Source organism: Elaeis guineensis, chromosome 10, assembly GCF_000442705.2.
Source record: "Elaeis guineensis isolate ETL-2024a chromosome 10, EG11, whole genome shotgun sequence".
In the NCBI taxonomy this organism is placed as follows: Eukaryota; Viridiplantae; Streptophyta; class Magnoliopsida; order Arecales; family Arecaceae; genus Elaeis; species Elaeis guineensis.
In genome coordinates, this window is record NC_026002.2 from 34,410,182 (window position 1) to 34,425,879 (window position 15,698).

The 15,698-nt window shown below is 46.7% G+C and overlaps 3 non-coding genes across 3 annotated transcripts; all 3 read left to right on the forward strand.

The window, feature by feature from the left end:
* Positions 1–103, forward strand: LOC114914584 (U6 spliceosomal RNA). Its single transcript, XR_003802068.1, has one exon. It is a non-coding gene; the product is annotated as a U6 spliceosomal RNA (small nuclear RNA).
* A 12,430-nt stretch (positions 104–12,533) lies between these two features.
* LOC114914585 (U6 spliceosomal RNA) lies at positions 12,534–12,636 on the forward strand. The gene has a single exon (XR_003802069.1). It is a non-coding gene; the product is annotated as a U6 spliceosomal RNA (small nuclear RNA).
* A 2,424-nt stretch (positions 12,637–15,060) lies between these two features.
* Positions 15,061–15,163, forward strand: LOC114914579 (U6 spliceosomal RNA). The gene has a single exon (XR_003802063.1). It is a non-coding gene; the product is annotated as a U6 spliceosomal RNA (small nuclear RNA).
* The last annotated feature ends 535 nt before the right edge of the window (positions 15,164–15,698 follow it).

Below are 15,698 nucleotides of genomic sequence, written 5' to 3' on the forward strand. Positions count from 1 at the left end.
ATCTCTTCGGAGACATCTGATAAAATTGGAACAAAAAATAGAGGACTAGCAAGGCCACTGCACGAGGATGGCATGCTCAAATCAAGAAAAAGTTTATATGTTGTTCATGTGCCATACAAACTTTTGAATTTTTGCAAAGATAGGTATGCATCCATATATAAAATGATATTGATAACAACATTACTATACAATACAAAGCATACACTTGATTAATCCATTGGCCCAAGCAACATTCTCAATTAGACAATGCATCAAAAAGTAGTATAATGAAATGAAAGCTTATTCGGATTAGCTATCGCAATCGAATACTCAGCATGAAATTCTCGTGGATCATAAATCAGCATCCATATTTTTTCAAAGCCAAATATTTGTAACCTTGTGTGTGATGGAAACCTAAGCTATACTTTGCTTTGTACCCAAAAAAAGATCCCCTTTTGCCTCTCTAAAGCATGTAAACACAACACATACTTAATAGTGTTTTAATGTCAACTAAAGCAATCTCATTGAAAAAGCTCCTATCCTATCCCTACTCCCTTGACACCAATTGCCAAGCTACAAACTAGCTGATTCTAATCAAAAGTGTTGGTGCAAAAATCTGCTTGCATCGGAGAAGCTGGAGTCGCGGTCGCCGCTGGGACCTGCAAAAGAAGTCTAAACCAGAGGTGGGGTTGCTCCGGCAAGACCCTCCGATGCTCAAGTCAGTTCTCTGCCTCAACAAGAATGGAGCGCTCGAACAGAAATTTTAGCAGAGTTTCTAGATAAAAATGAGAGCTTAGAGAATAACGTATATGGGGTCTCCCTTTTTATAGGCGGAGGGAGCAATAGACTGATAGTAATGTTTGTAACCGTCTGACCGTGGGCTGCCTATGGTCAGGAGGAATTTATCATGAAGAGTAATGGGATGGAGTCGTGGCTGTCATCATGACTCGCCACGTGGAATCAGTTGCGGAGAGTGGAGCGGCGTCCGTTGTCGCGACTCGCCAAGGAGTGGTGGAACCGCACAGGATCCGCCGTAGGGAGTGGAGCAGGACCGTGGCCATTATTGTGTCCTGCCAAGGAGTAATGGAGCTGCGTAGGGTCCGTCGTAGGGAGTGGAGCAAGATCGTGGCCATTATTATGGCCTGCCAGGGAGTAATGGAGATGCGTAGAGTCCAGACTTGTCGGTCGAAGGTCGGTTGGAGTCGGTAGCTGGAGTCAGAAGCGAAGCCCAGCACCAGTAGGAGCTCGGACGAGGTCTTCCTGCAGTCGGAGTAGAAGGCGGAGTCCGACTCCCGTAGAAGTCCGGACGAAGTCTGCCTGCGAGCGAAGTCGTGGGCGGAGCCCGGCTCCCGTAGGAGCCCAGGTGAAGCCTTCCAGCAGTTGAGGTTGGGGACGAAGTTCGGCTCCCGTAGGAGCCCGGACGGAGTTTACCTGTAAGTGAAGTCGCGGGCGGAGCTCGACTCCCGTAGGAGTCCGGGTGAAGCCTTCCAGCAGTTGAGGTTGGGGACGAAGTTCGGCTCCCGTAGGAGCCTGGACGGAGTTTACCTGTAAGTGAAGTCGCAGGCGGAGCTCAGCTCCCGTAGGAGTCCGGGTGAAGCCTTCCAGCAGTTGAGGTTGGGGATGAAGTTCGGCTCCCGTAGGAGCCCGAACGGAGTTTACCTGTAAGTGAAGTCGCGGGCGGAGCTCGGCTCCCGTAGGAGTCCGGGTGAAGCCTTCCAGCAGTTGAGGTTGGGGATGAAGTTCGGCTCCCATAGGAGTCCGGACGTCGCGAAGAATTCGGTCGGTGCTGGCGGGGTCCTGCTCGTCGACGAAACTTGGGAGCGTGGTGGGGGTTCGACTGTCTGGGAGGTTTGAAGAGATGTTGTCGGAGGTCGAAAGTCAGTTGGATCCCCGGAGGGTCACTCCCATCACAAACTTTGGCTGGAGGATATTTTATACCCAACACCAGTCTCCCTACTTTCGAGTTCGAATTTCGAATGAGGGAGGTACAGAAAGATTATCACAGTCGAAGTTCATCCCTCGACGTCCGCACGCGATTGCTCTCAGATATTTTGGTATTTAATGCGCGCGTGATGGAGCCTTTTTTCGATTAGGGCGATTCGAAGAGCCTTTTCGAAACTCTCACCAGGGCATGATCCCAAGCATCATGCCATGAAAGTCTGCGAATGGTCAACCCTAGGTCGCAGTGAGTGGGACATGCGGTGAGCACTGGTTGGCCTAGGAACACCTACCACCATAATCGCGCCAGGCTCCATCGCCTATTTAAGCCCCCACCTCTTCTCCAGGGGCTTCACTTCGCCTGAGGGACGGCACTTTCCTTCGCCTGAGAGCTTAGCCACTCAACTACTCCATCGGTGCCCCTTCCGGCTCCGAGCGTCCCTCGCGCTGGTCCTCGCCATCTCCGTCGGCTCTCTGCTGCCTCCAGTCCCCCGAATCTCTCCATGGGGTTCCCTTGCATGGACCCCTGCTCCGGAGGCCAATCTCCAGATGACGCCACGGGCTAAGAAGAGTACAAGGAGTAGAATGGCAGTCTACAAATTCTTCGATCGTCGAACTGCCGCTGAGGGTTCCCGCCATCTTAAAGGGGGCTCGAGGGAAAATTCCTTCAACAACAGGGGTTTAATAACGGAGACAACCGGTGAGGACGTTCCGCCTGATAACCTCAGAGTAGTCGAACGGGGCGACATCGGTCAAGGGGGTAGAGTTTTCATCACAAACCGTGGCGGGATCCTTGATGCCGTGGGGGCCGAGGGACCAGAAGCGATCGGTGCCGACGGTGGGGCAGCAGAACTTGTTGCGGAGAGGGTGGAAGTAGCGCATGCCGACCTTACCGGAACACCCAGGACGATGGTTGTCATGGAGCACATGGCGGTGGCGTATGCCTTCGGCGCCACCGCTGCCTCCGGGGTGATTCCGATTCTTCTTGAAATAGGTCGTCGTCGCCGCTGCTGCCGCCCTCGCTGCCCCCTGGAATCTATCCCATCCTTTTCCCCCTAGGGTTGGGATCTCAGAGGTAGAGTGGGACGAGGCGGGGGGCGAGAGCCGAGAGGCTTGTCACACATGCTGGAAAATGCTACCGGGAAAGGTAGAACCTGGAAGAGAAGTCTGCAGCTCGAAGTAGCCTCCGGTGCATCCCTTTCGAGTCTTGTAATAATATTTTCTTTTTCTGGCCCTCCGGATCTTGTAACGTACATCAAGAAATGAGAAGAAAATTTTGTTACTTCGTTTGTGCCTGCCGAACTTTCTTTCTTTACCATTGCTGTGGTTGTATTCCCTTCTCTTTACTTCTCTCTTTCTTTTCTCTCTTTTTTTTTTTGACGTCGTCCATAGGTTGCCGGTAGTGGTCACGTCGGCTCGTCTTTCAGTTGCCCTTCTCCATCAACTAATGGTTCTGATTGCCGTCGTATCGACCCGTCCTTTTCGTCCATGGCCGCAGATTTGTCCGGGGCCACTCGGGTTTGGTGCCCTTCATCAAAGCTCGGGCTTGGAGGTCTGATCTTTCATCACCCCGAAGAAGTCTTATCTCGAGCTCGTGCTGAGGGCTTTCTTGAGAGCTGGGGTCCTTGATAAGAACCCCAATTCTAGCTGAGATGGGGTTCTCTGCGTCTTCGACGCTGTTTGTTTTCCGTTCGTCACTGGTAAGAACCCTAATCCTTGCTGAGACGAGGTTCTCTTCCCTTTTTCTTTTTCGTTTGAAATTTTTCCTTAGCTCTTGGTGGGGCTACGGGGGTTCGGCTCCCGTAAGTGAAGTCGGGGCAGAGTCCGGCTCCCGTAGGAGTCCGAGCGGAGTTTGCCTGCAATTAGAATCAGGGACGAAGTTCGGCTCCCGTAGGAGTCCGGACGAAGTTTACCTGTAGCTGGAACCGTGGGCGAAGTTCGGCTCCCGTAGGAGCCTGGGCAGAGCCCGCAGCTGGAGTCGTGGGCGAAGTCTGACTCCCGTAGGAGTCCGGATGAAGCTTACCTGCACTTAGAATCAGGGACAAAGCCCGACTCCCATAGGAGTCCGGACGAAGTTTACCTGCAGCTGGAACCGTGGGCGGAGTCCGGCTCCCGTAGAAGTCCGGACGGAGTCTGCAAGTGAAGTTGTGGGCAAGGTCTGGCTCCCGTAGGAGTCCGGACGAAGTTTTCCTGCAACTGGAGTTGTCGGTGGAGTTCGGCTCCCGTAGGAGTCCGGACGGAGTCTGCAAGTGAAGTCGTGGGTAAGGTCCGGCTCCTAAAGGAGTCCGGATGAAGTATTCCTGCAGCTGGAGTTGTCGGTGGAGTCCGGCTCCCGTAGGAGTCCGGACAGAGCCTTGTTGCGAAGGGGCCGCTGGGGAAGGTCCCCCCTTTTTCTCTCCTGGTCTTGAACGACCAAACTTTAGTTGGTGCCGGGACGAGGTCCTTTCCCTATTTCTGTCGTAACAGATTCCACTCTGAGTTAGGACGAGGTCCTTCTCTTGTCACTAACACGGCCGTAGGCATACATATGGGCATTGCTGGGCCTTTCCCCCCTTCCGGTCTAAAGAGAATCGGACCTTCGACTTTGCTCAAGTTAGGGTGAGGCTCTCCTCCTGTCCCTATCAGGGCCGTGGGGGCACATATGGGCGTTGCAGGGCCTCTCCCCCCATCCGGTCTAAAGAGAATTGGACCTTCGACTTTGCTCAAGTTAGGGCGAGGTTCTCCTCCTGTCCCTAACAGGGCTGTGGGGGCACATATGGGCGTTGCAGGGCCTCTCCCTCCATCCGATCTAAAAGAAACTGGGCCTTCGACTTTGCTCAAGTTAGGGCGAGGTTCTTCTCCTGTCCCTAACAGGGCTGTGGGGGCACATATGGGCGTTGCAGGGCCTCTCCCCCATCCGGTCTAAAAGGAATCGGACCTTCAACTTTGCTCAAGTTAGGACGAGGTTCTCCTCCTGTCCCTAACAGGGCTGTGGGGGCATATATGGGCGTTGCAGGGCCTCTCCCTCCATCCGGTCTAAAAGAAATCGGGCCTTCGACTTTGCTCAAGTTAGGGCGAGGTTCTCCTCCTGTCCCTAACAGGGCTGTGGGGGCACATATGGGCGTTGCAGGGCCTCTCCCCCCATCCGGTCTAAAGAGAACCGGGCCTTCGACTTTGTCGAGGTTCCCCTCTTACTTCTGATACAGTTCGTTTGGGATGTCCAGTCGATATAAGATAGTACCAGAGGGGGGAGACACGTAGATGTACAACTTTTAGTTAAGCATAAAGTTATTGGTAGTACATCCGTAAGTTTTTCGAGCTCCATGATCGCAGAAGGTCGGCTCCCCCGAGCTCCTTAAGATAATAAATTCCGGGCCGGACTACTTCTTTGACCTTATACGGGCCTTCCCAGTTTGGGGCGAGCTTCCCTCGATCTTGAGGTTGCGAGACAGCGGCTCGTCGAAGTACTAGATCCCCTGCCCTAAAGACTTTGTTCTTGACCCGGGAGTTGTAATAGCGAGCGACTTTCTGTCTGTAGGCTGCCATTCGAACCTGAGCTACCTCCCACCTTTCTTCCAGCAGGTCGAGGTTGGCTTTAAGACCTTACGAATTTTGATGTTCGTCGAATGCCACGACTCGTGCCGACAGAATTTTGAGCTCGATTGGGATGACGGCCTCCGTTCCGAAGGCTAAAGCAAAGGGGGTCTCCCCTGTGGGCAGTCTTCGAGTAGTTCGATACGCCCACAGCACATAATAAAGTTCGTCCGCCCAAGTTCCCTTTGCCTTTTCGAGCCTTGTCTTAATCCCCTGCAGAAGGGTTCTGTTAGTTACCTCAGCTTCACCGTTCGCCTGAGGATGGGCTACTGATGTGAAGTTGTGGGAGGTGTTTAGATCTTCACAGAATTCGGCGAATCTTGTTCCCGCGAATTGCCGCCCATTATCAGTGATTAGGGTCCTAGGCAGACCGAACCTGCATACAATCGACTTTCAGATGAAATCTTGCACTTTTGCTTCTGTGATTTTTGCTAGTGGTTCGGCTTCAACCCATTTGGTGAAGTAGTCGATCGCTACAAGGAGGAACTTCTTCTGCCCCGATGCCATGGGAAAGGGGCCAAGGATATCCATCCCCCACTGTGCAAAAGGCCATGGGGCACTCAAGGGTGTAAGCTCGATGGCGGGCTGTCTCTGGATATTGGCATATCTCTGGCATCGATCACACTTTCAGACATATTCAATCGAATCATGATGCATTGTCAGCCAGTAATATCTTTGGCGGAGCAACTTGTGGGATAAAGATCTAGCCCCCAAATAGTTTCCACAGATTCCTTCATGCACCTCCCACAAGGCATAGTCAGCTTCCGAAGGTCAGAGACATTTTAAGAGGGGCAAAGAGTATGATCTCTTGTATAGCTTATCCTCATAGAGGATATATCGAGAAGCTTGATTTCTGAGCTTCCGAGCCTCTTTCGCATCCTGGGGGAGGACCCCATCTCTGAGATAGGTTATCAGTGGGTCGATCCAGCTGGGCTCGTGGTTGATTTCCATCACGGACCGCGACTCTTCTGTACTCGGGTATTTTAAGACTTCAAAAAGAGCATCTTTGGGCAATTCGGCCGGGGCCAACGTTGCCAGCTTGGAGAGAAGGTCAGCCCTGGTATTTTCCAGCCTCGAAATCTGTCTGATATTGAAGCTGCCGAAGGTGTGAACGAGCTCCTTTACCCTTTCAAGGTATTTAGCCATGCTGTCCTCCCGCGCTTCATAATTTTCGTTGACTTGTCCCACCACTAGTTGAGAGTCGCTGTGGACCCGGAGCCGATCAACTCCTAGCTCTTTGGCGATCCTCAGTCCCGTAATCAGAGCTTCATACTCTGCTCTATTATTCGTTGCGGGAAACTCAAAATGCAAAGCGTACCCCACGACGATTCCCTCCGGACTGATCAAGATTAGGCCCGCACCTGCGCCTGACATGTTGGAAGACCCATCCACATAGAGGGCCCAAGAGCGATCAGAGGGATCCACTTCTTCTTTGGGGGAGTTCGGTCGGGGCTTCAGGCCATCCACTTCGCCTAGTTCAGGTTCGGCCTCTTCTGGGATAGTATACTCCACTACGAAATCTGTCAATATTTGGGCCTTCACTGCTGGCCTGGGTCGATAGTTGATGTCGAATTCTGTGAGCTCGATCGCCCATTTTGCCATCCTCCCGGAGGCATCCACCCGGTGCAAAACTGCCTTGATCGGTTGGTCGGTGAGCAGTGTTACGATGTGCCCTTGAAAGTAGGGTCGGAGCCTCCGGGCTGCAATCAACAAGGCGTAAATCAATTTTTCTAATTTAGTATACCTGGTCTCGACGTCTCTCAACGCACGATTGAGTAGTAGATCGGCCGTTGGACTTTCACTTCTTCTTTGACGAGGACTGCCGCGAGAGCCATGGGAGAGACCGCTAGGTATAAAAATAGTTCCTCCCCAGGCTTCGGCTTCGCCAACAACGGGGGTGAGCCGAGGTAGCTCTTTAGTTCTTCGAACGCCTATTGGCACTCAGAGGTCCAACAGAAGTTCTTTGGCTACTTGAGGGTTTGAAAGAAGGGTAAGCACCGTTCAGCCGACCTTGCGACGAAGCGATTCAGGGCCGCCACCCTCCCTGTAAGGCGCTGAACCTCTTTTATCAATTTTGGGGCGGCCATCTCCTGGATGGCGCAAATTTTTTCTGGATTGGCCTCAATCCCACGCCCCGATACCATGAAGCCTAGGAACTTTCCCGAGGTTACTCCGAAAGTGCATTTAGTCGGGTTCAACTTCATTTTATATTTTCGGAGAGCGTCGAAGGTCTCCTCGAGGTCGGCGATGTGGTCCATGGAAGATTTACTTTTTACGAGCATGTCGTCCACGTAGACCTCCATATTGCAGTCGATTTGCTCCTAGAAGATTTTGTTCACCAACCGCTGGTAGGTTGCGCCTGCATTTTTGAGGCCGAAAGGCATGACCCTGTAACAGTAAAGGCCACAGTTAGTAATGAAAGCGGTCTTTTCTTCGTCTTCCAATGCCATCCTGATTTGATTATAGCCGGAGAATGCATCCATGAAGGTGAGGAACTCATGGCCCGAGGTCGCGTCCACCAGTTGATCGATTCTGAGAAGGGGGTAGCTGTCCTTTGGGCAGGCCTTATTCAACTTTTTGAAGTCTATGCACATCCTCCACTTGCCGTTTGCTTTTTTGACTAAGACGACGTTGGAAATCCAATCAGGATAATTGACTTCCCTAATGAATCTGGCTTTAAGGAGCTTGTCCACTTCCTCAACTATCGCCTTCTGCCTCTCTGGTGCATGACCTCGGATTTTTTCTTTCATCGGTCGATGCTTTGGATCGACGGTCAGGCGGTGCTCCATGAATTTCGTGTCAATCCCCGGCATGTCTGCTGGAACCCAAGTGAAAACGTCTGCATTCTTTCATAGAAAATCGATGAGACGCATCCGCACCTCCTCCCCCAGGTTGGAGCCAATCATCACTACATGCTCCACGTTCCCGTCGTTCAAAAGGATAGGTACCAGATCTTCAATTGGAATGCCTCTCTCTTCGGTGAGGTCATCGCGAGCATCCAGTCCATCGACCGGACAGGGGTCAGATTGGTCGCTTCTTCGCAAAGCTATGTTGTAGCAGTGTCTGGCCAGGGCTTGGTCCCCTCGGACTTCTCCGCTCCCCTGGTTGGTGGGGAATTTCAACTTCAAATGGTAGGTTGACACAATGGCTCGGAGAGCATTGAGGCCAGGCCGGCCAAGGATTGCGTTGTAGGCCGACGGCGCCTTCACCATCAGAAAATTCATCAGAGCCCTGGATTGCCTAGGATATCGACCAGCGGCCACAGTCAAGGGTATTATTCCTTCCGTCGGGACAGCATCGTCGGTAAACCCTACCAGGGGGGAGCTAATCGGCCTCAAATGACTGTCAAGGATGGACATTCTTGAAAAGGCATCGTAGAACAAAATGTTGGCCGAGCTTCCATTGTCGACAAGAATGCGGCGCACGTCGTAATTTACTATATTTAAGGAAACTACAACTGCATCGTTATGGAGGAATTGAACCCCCTGAGCATCTTCTTCAGTAAAGGTTATGGGCTCCTCAATCTTTTGTCGCTTGGGGATTACGGCCAGCACGTTGGTTGCTTCCTGCCGGGATCCTCCTGAGATGGTGTTGGCGAGATCCGTCGGAGGCTCCATGCCGGCGACCATTGTTGGAGGATGTGGGGCACGGGAAACCAGAGGCGAGGCCGGAGCCTGAGATCTGGCTGCGAAGGCCGCGGGGAGCAGATGTCGGAGAAGATGACCGGAGGCGGTTTCGTTGAGCACTCCTTTAAGAACAAGGATACTGCGAAGACATGCGCCCCTTCCTCTAGCGCCAATCTTGTTGGTACAAAAATCTGCTTGCGCCGGAGAAGCTGGAGTCGCGGTCGCCGCTGGGACCTGCAAAAGAAGTCTAAACCGGAGGTGGGGTTGCTCCGGCAAGACCCTCCGATGCTCAAGTCAATTCTCTACCTCAACAAGAATGGAGCGCTCGAACAAAAATTTTAGCAGAGTTTCTAGATAAAAATGAGAGCTTAGAGAATAACGTATCTGGAGTCCCCCTTTTTATAGGTGGAGGGAGCAACAGACTGATAGTGATGTTTGTAACTGTCTGGTCGTGGGCTACCTATGGTCAGGAGAAATTTATCATGAAGAGTAATGGGGTGGAGTCGTGGCTGTCATCATGACTCGCCACGTGGAATCAGTTGCGGAGAGTGGAGCGGCGTCCGTTGTCGCGACTCGTCAGGGAGTGGTGGAACTGCACAGGATCCACCGTAGGGAGTGGAGCAGGACTGTGGCCATTATTGTGGTCTGCCAGGGAGTAATGGAGTTGCGTAGGGTCCGTCGTAGGGAGTGAAGCAGGACCGTGGCCATTATTGTGGCCTGCCAAGGAGTAATGGAGATGCGTAGGGTCCAGACTTGTCGGCCGAAGTTCGGTTGGAGTCGGTAGCTGGAGTCAAAAGCGAAGCCCAGCACCTGTAGGAGCTCGGACGAGGTCTTCCTGCAGTCGGAGTAGAAGGCGGAGTCCGGCTCCCGTAGAAGTCCGGACGAAGTCTGCCTGCGAGCGAAGTCGTGGGCGGAGCCCGGCTCCCGTAGGAGCCCGGGTGAAGCCTTTCAGCAGTTGAGGTTGGGGATGAAGTTCGGCTCCCGTAGGAGCCCGGACGGAGTTTACCTGTAAGTGAAGTCGCGGGCGGAGCTCGGCTCCCGTAGGAGTCCGGGTGAAGCCTTCCAGCAGTTGAGGTTGGGGACGAAGTTCGGCTCCCGTAGGAGCCTGGATGGAGTTTACCTGTAAGTGAAGTCGCGGGCGGAGCTCGGCTCTCGTAGGAGTTCGGATGAAGCCTTCTAGTAGTTGAGGTTGGGGACGAAGTTCGGCTCCTATAGGAGCCCGGACGGAGTTTACCTGTAAGTGAAGTCGCGGGCGGAGCTCGGCTCCCGTAGGAGTCCGGGTGAAGCCTTCCAGCAGTTGAGGTTGGGGACGAAATTCGGCTCCCGTAGGAGTCCGGACGTCGCGAAGAATCCGATCGGCGCTGGCGGGGTCCTGCTCGTCGACGAAACTTGGGAGCGTGGCGGGGGTTCGACTGTCTGGGAGGTTTGAAGAGATATTGTCGGAGGTCGAAAGTCAGTTGGATCCCCGGAGGGTCACTCCCATCACGAACTTCGGCTGGGGGGTATTTTATACCCAACAAAAAGTATGTCAAGGAAATGTTTTAGGTTGTAATTTGTGTTGTAGAAATGAATTGGCGATGTTATAAAGCATTGTAAATTTTAAATATTGTCGACATTTTCTAAAAGCATCATTTTTTAAACTCAATGATGCTTTGAGTTATATCGTTACTTAAAGCATCATCAAGTATTTGCACTTGATGACACTTTGGTAAAGCACCAGCAAATTTATGATGCTTATTAGCACCATTAGGTAGCGATGCTATAAAGTGTCACCACTATTCTTCACGATGCTTTTACAAAGTATCAAGAAATAATTTTTTACATTTTGTTGACATATTATGAGCAAAGATACAGCACATTAGCATCGACAAATAACTTTATTAGCATTCAGCAAAGATCCAATTTGCAGTAGTGTTAATCCATTTTGTAACCCCTTGGTTGACACATGCATTCTACTGCAGGCTTGAAATATAATATGGCATAAACCAATTCCATGGTGGATGGTCTCCCATCAAGTATTCAGTCTTTGAGAAATAGTACACATCTGAAGAAAAAACATCACTTTTTGTGGATTTTTTTTTCTTGAGAACCATTTATTGAAGCTCTTTACATTCAACCTAGCTGATACAAAGGCCACGTGAGCGTCACTTTGGATTCATGAAGGCGACTTTGTACCACTCCATTCATATTGATGGATCTAATTTAAAGAGAAGGTAGGCCTTTAAATATTGCAAACACAATAGCACTTGTTGACGAGGCAATTGAGACCACACTTTTCACAAAAAGCCTGACAATCATAATCATTGTCGCATCCTTGTACTTTGCTTGTGGTAGCTATCGATATTACTCCACCAACATGAAATGAAGGCTGATCTTGTTAATTTTCATTTCTTACAAAACTTTTTTTTATGGAAAAAGATTAGGCAAATCATAATCACTTTGACCACTAATACCAAATATTATCAAGTTTAAACATTATATGTGTGTGTGTGTGAGTGAGAGAGAGAGAAAGAAAGAGAGGGAGAGAGAGACATGTTGCCATCAATGAGAGAACTATTATAAATGAAGCCATAAGGATAGATTTGTTGGCCATGTTCGCTCTTGTGATGGGACAATTACCTCAGTTCCATTTATGTGAAATGAATCTGAAATTGTTCAAATCAATGAGCATCCTTTTCTTGATATGGTTCTTAATACCATATATAAATATAACTACAGTGCTAAGTTCCAACTAGAAAACTTTATTACATCTCTCCTATCTCCCCACATTAACTCTCTCTCCCATGCGATGTCCAATGGGCATTATGGAAGGCAGAATGGCAAGCATTAAGGATTAGCAAAAAATCTTCTTTGAGATACTACTGCATTTATTTTGTTTCCTAACTCTACCTAATTTTGTTTCCTAATTCTTTTTCAATCCTTCCATCAAAAAGATATGGTAGACAGAAAATTGCGCAGTTGTCCCCATCTTTCTAGTGATAAAATTTTGTGTGGTTATAAAGAAGTTGATGTATTATAAAAAGTAGGACAGCCTTGTTTTAAATTTTCCGTCGATTGGCCTAGTATGATTTTCTAACCATATAGAAGCCTAAGATTTATCATGCATGGAAATCTCTTGAAAATTTGAGAAGGTTTGAAGCTAGCTCGAGCATTTAGTTAACTCATCCTAGTCAAATTAGGGTGCAAATGGATCAGGTGGGCTCAAGGACATGATGAACCAAGCATTGTCCCCTCCATATATGAGAATATGCGACTCAATAGCATCATCAGGTTCCCATGCAAACTCATATATTATGGACCTTTGGTCTAGATTATGGATATGCACCCAACAAAAATTATTCCACTCAAATTTTAGCCAAGACTGAGGTTGGTATCTCTATTTTGTTAAAAATGAGGTTGTAGAATTATATGTTGTTCATCTATTCAGAGACACTTGATAAAATTGGAACAATAAAGAGAGGATTGGCAAGCCCCCTACGCAAGCATGACATTCACAAATCAAGAAAAGGTTTATATGTTGTTCATGCTCCCTAAATCTTTGGAATTTTTGTAAGATAGGTATGCATCCATATATAAAATGATATTGACAATAAAATTACTATGCAATACAAAACATACACTTGATTAATCCATTGGCCCAAGCAACATGCTCAATTAGATAATTTACCAAAAAATAGTACAATAAAATGAAAGCCTATTCGGGTTAGCTATTGCAACTGAATAATGAGCACGAAATTCTCGTGGATCATAAATCTACTATCCTTATTTTTCCAAAGCCAAATATTTGTGATGTTGTGTGTGATGGAGACCTAAGCAAAGCTCTACTTCATACCCATAAAAAGAACCCATTTTGCCACTCTAAAGCTTTTAATCTCAACACGTACTTAATAATTTTTTAATATCAACTAGGGCAATCTCATTGATAGAGCTCTTGTCCTATCTCTACTCCCTTGGCACCATTGTCACGTACAAACTGGATGATTCTGACCAAAAGCATTTATAGGCAATGTTTTAGGTTGTAATTTATGTTATAAAAATGAACAGGCGACATTATAAAGCATCATGAATTTTGAATATTACTGATGTTTACTAAAAGCATCATTTTTTAAACTCAATGATGCTTTAGGTTGTGTTGTTACTTAAAACATCATCAAGTATGTGCACTTGGTGACCTATTTATAAAAGGTCAGCAAACTTCTGATGCTTATTAGCATCATCAGTTAGTGATGCTATAAAAATTCACTATCGTTCTTTATGATGCTTTTATTAAGCATTAAGAAATAATTTTCTAAACTGTGTCAACACATTTTCAAAAGTTGTGAGTCAATTTTACAATGCATATAAGCATCGACAAATGACTTCATTAGCATTCAGTAGAGGTCTAATTTACATTAGCATTAATCCATTTTGCAACCTCTTGGTAGACATCTGCATTCTACTATTGGCTCGAAATATATTACGGCTTAAACCAATACCATTATGGATAGTCCCCCATTAAGTATTTCGTCTTTAAGAGACAACATACTTCTAAAGACAAAACATTGCTTTTTTATTGAAATTTTTTTCTTAAGAACTATTCATTGAAGCTCTTTATTACTTTTAACCTAGTGGATACAAAGGCCGCATAAGCATCTCTTGGGATTCATAAAGGCAACTTTGTAATACTCCATTCATATTGATGGATCTTATTTGTAGAGAAATATAGGCCTTCAGGTATTGCAGACACAAAAGCACTTGTTGACGAGGCAATTGGGACCACACTTCCCACAAAAAGTCTTGCAATCACGATCATTATCGCAGCTTTGTGCTTTGTTTCCAGTAGCTGTGGAAATTACTCCATCTACATAAAAAAAAAAGGCTGACCTTGTTAGTTTCTATTATTACAAAACTTTTTTTTTCTAGAAAAAGATTAGGCAAAGTGTAATTGCATTGACCAATAATATGAAAAGTTATCAACATTAATCAGTGTATGTGTGTGTCTATGTGTGTGTGAGAGAGAGAGAGACCGGATGCCATCAACAAGAGAACTAGTATAAACGAAGCCATAAGGATGGATTTGTTGGCCATGTTTCCGCCTATGATGTGAAGTACTGTTTTATGCCTGCAAAGAGTATTAGATGGATTTATATAAGATAATTACCTCCGTTCCATTTATGAAAAATAAATCTGAGTTTATCCAAATCAGATAGTATCCTTTTCTTGATATGGTTCTTAATACCATATATAAATGTAATTGCCGTATTGAGTTCCAACCAAAAAGCTTTATTGCATCTCTTCTTATCTCCTTGCACTATTTTTTTCTCCCCTATGAGATGTCCCATGGGCATTATGGAAGGCATTAAGGCAGCCATTAAGGATTAGCGAAAAATCTTCTTTAAGACACTACTGCACTTATTTTTTTCCTAATTCTCTCCTGATTTTGTTTCCTAATTCTCTCCTCCGTCCTTCTATCAAAAAGATATGGTAGATAGAAAATGGTGCATCTATCCTCACCTTTCTAGCAATAAGATTTTGAGTGGTAATAAAGAAGTCAATGTATTATAAAATCTAGAAGGATGGTCTTGTTTTAAATTTCTGTCGATTGGTCTCGTATGATTTTCTAACGACATAGAAGCTTGAGATTTGCTATCCATAGAAATCTATTGAAAAATTAAGAAGATTTGAAGCTAGATTTAGCATTTAATTAACTCATCCCAATCCAAATGGGGTGCAAATGGATCAGGTGGACTCAAGGAAATAATGAACCAAGTATTGTCCCATCCATATATAAGAATATGAGACTCAATAGCATCATTAGTTTTCCATGCAACCTCATATATTATGGACCTATGGTCCACATTGAGGATATGCCCCCAACAAAAATTATTTTGCATGAATTTTGGCCAAGATCGAGGTTTGTACCTCTATTTTGTTAAAATGGAGGTTGCAGGTTTATATGTTGTTCATCTCTTCAGAGACATCTGATAAAATTGAACCAATAAATAGAGGATTAGCAAGGCCACTGCATAAGGATGACATGCTCAAACTGAGAAAAAGTTTATATTTTGTTCATGTGCCCTACAATCTTTTGAATTTTTGTAAGATAGGTATGCATCCATACATAAAATGATATTGATAATAACATTGCTACACAATACAAAGCATACACTTGATTAATCCATTGGCCCAAGCAATATTCTCAATTAGATAACGCATCAAAAAGTAGTGTAATGAAATGAAAGCTTATTCGGATTAGCTATTATAGCCAAAAACTGAGCATGAAATTCGCATGGATCATAAATCTACATCCATATTTTTTCAGAGCCAAATATTTGTGACCTTATCTGTGATGGAAACCTAAGCTATGCTCTGCTTCATAGGTTGAAAAATATATCTCAAAGTCAATCATCAGTCTGTTGATGATTGAGTTTATATTTATAAATTATATATGAATTGATAATTATTAATAAAATATTATTTAATTTTTTATCACTATGCATATTTTCTATGAACTCCAAAATTGTGATGAAGTCCTAAAGACTATTTGAATCGATATAGGAAGATATATCATTTAGTTCTTAAAATTAGTTTACGATCAAATAA